General features: G+C 37.1%; 1 non-coding gene and 1 pseudogene across 1 annotated transcript; one reads left to right on the top strand and one right to left on the bottom strand.

Annotated features, from left to right (window-relative positions):
- Nucleotides 1-329: 329 nt before the first annotated feature.
- LOC114105004 (charged multivesicular body protein 2a-like) lies at nt 330-2,084 on the bottom strand (annotated as a pseudogene).
- A 5,394-nt stretch (nt 2,085-7,478) lies between these two features.
- On the top strand, nt 7,479-7,585 carry LOC114105006 (U6 spliceosomal RNA). The gene has a single exon (XR_003584930.1). It is a non-coding gene; the product is annotated as a U6 spliceosomal RNA (small nuclear RNA).
- The last annotated feature ends 269 nt before the right edge of the window (nt 7,586-7,854 follow it).

Genomic DNA, 7,854 nt, shown 5'->3' with positions numbered 1-7,854 from the left:
TTTAATTTTTTAGTTGTAATTGGACACAATACGTTTATTTTTACTTGTTTATTTGTATGTGGTGCTGAGGATCGAACCCAATGTCTTGCATGTGCAAGGCGAGCGCTCTACCGCAGAGCCACAACCTTCTCGCGCCCCCCCACCCTTTGCTGAGGATACCTTAAAAAATGTAACAAAACTACTAGATGATCCAATAACTCCACTCTAAGGTACATACCCCAAAGAATTAAGAGTACAAACGTAAATAGACTCTGATATACCAGGATTCACAAACATCATTCACAGAAAAACCCATTAGGGAGCTGTCACTTCATAGCTTACTGTCTGGCTCAGTCCAGCTTGTCCAAGACCTGGGACACAACAGCATCCCTAAGGAAGAGGAAGAGCTTGATGAGGGCTATGCAGGGTTGAGGACCAGGAGAATATCCCACCTTCCCACCCATTTCCCCACACCTCCCCTCTTCATCTGCTTCATCACCCGTGGCATCTTCAATGGCATCCTCCATCATCTCCTTCACATCCATCATCTCTGCCTGCCATTCAAACTCCACCATGATCTTCTGGATTTGGGGCAATTTCAGCTGGAATTAGGAAAAGGTGAGTTTAGTCCCTCAATATCAATGGGAGTGTAAAGGGGGATAGGGAGAGGTGCACACGTTTGTTCATGGTACCCTTGGCCTTGGTAATGCCCTTCATGGCTTGTGCCATTGAGCTGTTGGACTTCAGCTCTTGTGTCTTGAGGGACTCAGCCAGGACATTGGCCTGCATGATACAAACTTAAGCACGCAATGCCAGGTATGCGCCAGGGCTTTTGCCACGAAGTGCATGGCATCCTGAGGAGTATACAAAAATGAGCCCATGAAATTGTACTCCATCCCTCTTGGGATCTCCAAAGACCTCCATTAATCCAGGGGTCACTGCTCCTTCCTCTTCTTATCACGCCTTGTATCTTGAGCCTTCACTCCCTAGACTTCTTCAGAATGTCTTCCTGATCCCTAAATGTTGGAAGGCAAGCCCAGGTGCACTCCTACAGGGTCTTTTCCCACTCACAGTTAGAATCACTTCCTGGACTTAGAACACCCTTTCCTCAGGTTCTGTCCCCAGCCTAGACAAAGATTTGCCTAAATTCAAAATTCAAATTGAAAAAAAAAATTTAAAAATAAATCAATAAACTCCTTGCGTGTTAACATTTTCTGTGAAAATAATTATGTTTTCTAAAACAAATAAATAATGAGAAGAATGGTATTGCTTTATATTTCTGCAAATCTCTGTAAGGTTGAGGCTTAATCCAGTTGCTTTTCTCCGGTTCTTGTATTCAGTTTATTGAGCTATGTTGTTTTGGTGGAAATACAAGAAGAAACTCTAGCCTTGTCTGGGTGGAAAAGAGGGCTTTCAGAGAGCCGTGAACATTCTTTTTTGGTATTATATCAAAACCGAAAAAGGGTAAGTTTTTTAAAAGTGGTCCTGTAGATTCAAAAACTTTTTTTTTTATCAGTCAACTTTTTGTAAGCCCATTACAATCCATTGATCTACTTTGCACTTTGATAATTTTGTAATATCATGCATGGAGTAGTTAGGGAGGTAGATCATTAGCTTTTGCAGATCTTCCAAATGTTAACATGTTAATAAAAAAAATCACATATAAAAATAGTGACCATCGATCTCATCAGAAGGGGTGTTAAGTGGTGGAAGTTGTTGAGCTCCCCGTGGTGGATACAAATTTTCCAAATTTCTGATTTTTTACTTATATACTTTATTCCATGAGAAGAGCATCTGGATCACCTTGCAACTCAAACCATCCCATGACACCTCCCCATCCTGGGCATGGCCACTCAACATTGCTATGCAAAGTACTTTGTGCCTATTTCCCATTTTGTCATATAGACTATGAAAATGATATCTAGTCCAGGATCAAGATTTAATAAAACTAATTGCTATGGTCTTTCAGCCGAGATATTAAGTGACACTGGTATTTTTTAATAAAACTGAACAATAATACAATAATTTGTAGTGTAGACGGTTGCCCCTGCCTTAATTCATGTAGTAGCACCCGTGGCTTTACCTACCACTGCTTTACCCACCATCGGGGCCAATGTCAATACGGTAAAAAAAAAGCAAATGTCGTACTGCTATTATCAAAATTCTTTAAAAAAAAAAAAACCTTTATTTCACTTATTTTATTTTTATGTGGTGCTGAGGATCGAACCCAAGGTCTCACTCCTGCTAGGCGAGCACTCTACTGCTGAGCCACAACCCCAGCCCTGAAAATTCTTTTGACCTTATAGACTGCCAGAGGTCCCAAGACTTTGAAAACCATGAAGCCACTAGGCAGAGGGAGGAGAGGGGACAAAGTCCAGAAGGAGACAGAAGCATTAACTCAAGTCATACGATTGACTATAGCTGATCCCCTCATTCAGTAATTAATAAATATTTGCAATGTTCTAGGCACCACTGTAATATTGCACACACTGATGAAGAAAACTGGCCGTGTTTTTTCTTGTGGAAATTTCATTTAGGCATGGGATTAGGTGGGGGTGACAAGTGAGAAAAGTGAAAAAATATACTCATTATTTCATTGTATGGAGTTACTAAAATCTGTTCATTCACTTAGCTTTTGAGGGAGATTTGGGCTGTTTCCAGCTTTTTTGAGTTATTCAGACTAAAATTCAAACTTTTTTTTTTTTTTTTTTTTTGTGTGTGTGTGTGTGTGTGTGTGGTGCTGGGGATTGAACCCAGGGCCTTGTGCTTGCGAGGCAAGCACTGTACCAACTGAGCTAGATCCCCAGTCCCAGACTAGAATTCACAGGAACATTTGTGCAAAAGTCTCTGTCCTAGTTCCGGTTGCTGTAATAATATCCCTCAGACTAAGTGACTTAAACAACATTTCTTTCTCATAGTTCTGGAGATTGGAAAGCCAAGAGCAAGGTGCCAACAGAGCAAGAGCAAGGTGAGGTTGTTTTTCTGGGTTGTCGACTGCTAACATTTTCATGTATCCTAACATGGTGGAAAGAGGACCAGAGCTCTCTGGGTTCCCTCTCATAAGAGCACTAATTCCATTCCTGAGGATATACCACCTTAATGACTTAAATGCCTCACCTCCTCACACCATTATATTGGAGGTTAGGATTTCAACATGGAATTTTGTTGGGACACAAATATGCAATTCAATGCATCTGTTTTCTGAAATTCCAAAATAACAGGAGGCAGTTTGGTCCTCTGAGACATTTGACAATATTAGGGGATATTTCTCCTAGTCATGCCTGTGAGGGTGCTACTGGAGTTTAGTAGGTAGAGGCCAGGAATACTTCTGAATATCCTACAGCGCCTGGGACACTCCTCACAGCAAAGACTACCAGGCCTGAAGTGTCAACAGCATCGAAGATGTGAAACTTGAGTTAGTTGCATGTTTAATTTTCTTTCTTTCTTCCTTTTTTTCTGGGTGGTAGGGATTGGACCCAGAGTCTTATGCATGCTAAGTGTATGCTTTACCACTGAGCTACATCACCAGTCTGTGTTTGATTTTTAAAGAAGCTCCTAAAATTTTTTCTAAATAGCCAATTTTGCATTCCCACTGGCAGATCATGAGAGTTGCTCCACATGCTCGTGAACACTTGATATTGTTGTTGGTCTTTTTAATTTTAGCCACTTTACAAGGATAATGCATTATGGTTTTAATGTGTATTTCCTTATTGATTAATTTAGTTGAACTTTCTTTTCTTTTTTATACCAGGGATAGAACTCAAGGGTGTTTAGCCATTGAGGCACATTCCCAGACCATTTTACTTATTTTTTTTTTTTTGGGTGGGGTGGGGTGGGGGAAGCAGGGATATCATAGATTGGACTCAGGGGCACTCCACCCAGTGGCTATATCCCCAACCCTATTTTGTATTTTTTTTATTTAGAGACGGGTCTCCCAAGGTTGCTTAGGGTCTCACTAAGTTGCTGAGGCTGGCTTTGAACTTGTGATCCTCCTGCCTCAGCCTCCCAAGCTGTTGGAATTACAGGCATGCACCATCACACCTGGCAGTTGAACATCCTTTTTCATGTACTTATTGGCCATTTGTGTATCTTCTTTTGTGAGATGTCTATTCAAATTTTTTGCCCATTTTGTCTTTTTTATTGATGTTTTAAAAGTGCTTTATATATTTTACCTTTTTATTGCGAGAAACACATATAACATAAAATGTATGATTTAATCATTTTAAGTGTGCATTTCAGTGACACTTTATAAATTTTTGATTCAATATCTTCATCAGATATTTTTATCCAGTCATCTGCCTTTTTAATTCCTCTCCAAGGTCATTTGAAGTGTTGATGTTTTAAATTTTAAATTAGTTTGTTAATTTTTATAATGTGAGTCATGATTTTCTGGTCATGTCTAAGGTTTTTTTTTTTTTTTTGTAGTGCTGGGGGTTGAACCCAGGCCTTGTGCATGCAAGGCAAGCACTCTACCAACTGAGATATATCCCCCACCCCAGGGGTTGATTTTTATTTAACTTTTTATACAATATACATTTAGTCCAGAACAATTTGTTGCAGGAATTCTTCTTTCTCTTTTGAATTATTTTGCCACTTTTGTCTTAATTACTGCAGGTTTATAGTAAATCTTGAAATCAGGTGATATGAATTTTTCAATTTAGTTTTCTTTTTTGTAACTGTTGTTTTGATTATTCCAAGACCTTAGAAATTCCATGTAAATTTTAGAAATACTTTGTCAATTTGTATAAAAAAATCTTGATGAGATTAAATTGAGCTTACATTGGATCTATAGATCCATTTGAAGAGTTGACATTTTAATATCACTGTTTCAATCCATGAAGATCTGTATCCATTTATTTGTATTTTCTTTAATTTCTGTTAGCAGTGTTGTTCTGTTTTCAGTGTAAAGATTTCACTTTTTTTCTAAATTAATTCCTAAATGTTTATATTTTTGTTGCTATTATAAATAGCATTTCAAAGTATAATTTTCTGATTGTTGCTAGTATACAGAAATATAATTAATTTTTGTATATTGACCTTGTATGCTATAATCTTACTAACTTCACTTACTAATTAGTTTTCTAAAAAATGGATTGCTTTTGATTTTCAGTGTAGATGGTGAACTCATCTGTAAATTAAGACTTTTACTTTATCCTTTTCAGCTTGTATGCTTATATCTTTTTATAGGTTAATTGTACCAAGACATTCTGTACTAGCTTTAACAGAAGCAGCGAGAGAACCATTGCCTTCTTCCTGATCTTAGAGGCAAAGTGTTAATATATTAACATGTGCTGCATTTTTTCATAGATACCCTTTATTAATAAAAAAGAATTTCAATATATTAATAGAGCTGTATGTTTTCCATAGACAGCCTTTATAAAATGAAGAATTTCCTTTCTATTAATAATTTTCTGAGTGTTTATCATACCAAATAATTGTTGTATATTTGTTGTGATGATCATTGGATTTATATTTGTGTTAATGTGGTAAACTACATTGATTGAATGGATTAATAATTGAATATTGAATTCCCCTCCCCCTTTTTTGGTACTAGGGATTGCACCCAGGGGCACTGAACTAAACTACATCCCTAGTCCTTATTTATTTTTTATTTTGAGACAGGATCTTGTTAAGTTGCTTAGTGCCTCATTAAGTTGCTGAGACTGGTCTTGAATTTGCGATTCTCCTGCCTCAGCCTCCAGAGTCTCTAGGATTACAGGTGTAAGCCATCATGCCTGGCATAGAATTTTTTTTTAATGTGTTTCTAGATTCAACTTACTAATACAGATGGGGTCATGTCCTGATAAATCCATCATAAGTTGAAAATGCATTTACTGTTTCTAACCTACTGACCATCCCAGATTAGCAACATGGTCCACTGCAGAACGTCCCATATCTCCCCTCACAATCATATGGCCGATTGGGAGCTGAGGTTCCTTACTGCTGTCCAGCATTACGAAAGACTATTGCACTATACCACGTATTGGCAGCCCAGGAAAAGATCAAAATCCAGAATTCTAAGTATGGTTTCTACTGAATGCATAGCCTTTTTTTGGGGGGGGTACCATCACAAAATAAAGAATATTAAGTCAAACTATCAGAGACCATCTATATTTTGTTGAAGATTTTGGCATTTGTAGGCATGAGGGATATTGGCCTGGATTTTCTTTTCCCAAAATGTCTTTGCTAGGTTTTGGTATCAGAGTAATCCTGGCCTGATAAAAAGAGTTGTGAAGTGTTCATTCCTCTTCTATTTTGTGAATTTCAGATTGTTATTTTTTTTCCTTAAATGTTTGATAGAATTTGTGTATATGAATATATATATATATATATATATATATATATATATATATATATATATAAAATTTGGATCTGGAGTTTTCATTGCAGGAAGATCTTTAAGTTATAGTTAAAATTGACATTCTTAGCTGGGTGTGGAGGCACATCCCTGTAATTCCAGTGACTCGGGAAGTGGACTCGGGAGGCTGAGGCAGGAGGATCACAAGTTCAAATCCAACCTTACAACTTAATGAGGCCCTAAGCAACTTAGCAAGATCCTGCCTCTAAATAAAAATTTTAAAAGGGCTGGGGATGTGGCTCAGTGGTTAAACGCCTCTGGGTTCAATCCCTGGTACCAATAAATAAATAAATAAATAATCAGTAATGTGATTCACAGTCCAATTAAGTGTCATGAATTTGCTGAAGACGACCTGAAGGGCACATGGCATATGTTCTTAGTTATGCTAAAAGCCAGTGGTACAACTGCTCCACCTGTGATTGGCTACCATGTTGTCCTGTTGGAAAAGCATAAGAATATGAAAATAGTGACCAAAATTGAAAGAATATAAATAGGCTTGGGTGCAGTAGCTCTGTCTCCAGGATGGGATGATGGTCTTTATGTAAAAAAATCTGGTAGATTCTGGCTCATTATATCCATTTGTCTATTAGAGGCTGTGTGAGATCAAAGGGCATTAGTGGAAGGAAGCAGATAAAAGTCCAGTTAAAATATTTTTGAACATTTAAAACACTTATTAAAATTTTCCATTTAAAAAAAAAAGTGAAATAGAGTAAAATCTCCCCACCCATCTTACCCTTGGATTCAGTTTCATCCACCCTTCCCACTAGAACCACACATTCTTTGGCTATCTTTCAATTTCTTTATGATTATGAAAGTAATATTAACATATATTTATCTTTCCTCCTTTGGAATATTAAGGAAGTATATTATACATAATGTTCTTTGTTTTTTTTTTTTTGATACCAGGGATTTGGTACCAGGAGTGTTTTTACCATTGATCACATCCCTCTCATTTTTTATATTTTATTTAAAGACAGGGTCTCACTGAGTTGCTTAGGGCCTTGCTGAGTTGCTGAGGCTGGCTTTGAACTTGTGATCCTCTTGCCTCAGCCTCCGGAATCACTGGGATTACAGGCATGTGCTACTATATCTGGCTATAATGTTCTATATCCTAGTTTTCTCCATTAAAAATATATTCCGGGTGCTTGCTTCGGTAGCACATATACTAAAATTGGAACAATACAGAGAAGATTAGCATGGTCCCTATGCAAGGATGACACACAAATTCATGAAGTACTCCATATTTAAGAAAAAAAAAAAAAAAATATATATATATATATATATATATTTTTTTTTTTTTTTTTTTTTTCTGGGAGCTGGGGTTGTGCTCAGTGGTGGAGTGCTTGCCTCACACATGTGAGGCACTGGGTTAGATCCTCAGCACTACATAAAATAAATAAAGGTATTGCATTTATCTACAACTAAAGAAAAAGTATATATATATTTTTTCCTGGAATTTTGTCTAGTTGTATATTTTCCCTTGTATGGATTACTGTGCATCATAATTTATATAGCCA

Source organism: Marmota flaviventris, chromosome 1 (genome assembly GCF_047511675.1).
Source record: "Marmota flaviventris isolate mMarFla1 chromosome 1, mMarFla1.hap1, whole genome shotgun sequence".
Classification (NCBI taxonomy): domain Eukaryota; kingdom Metazoa; phylum Chordata; class Mammalia; order Rodentia; family Sciuridae; genus Marmota; species Marmota flaviventris.
The sequence above is the reverse complement of the archived record's forward strand: the minus strand, read 5'-3'. Positions and strand labels throughout refer to the sequence as shown.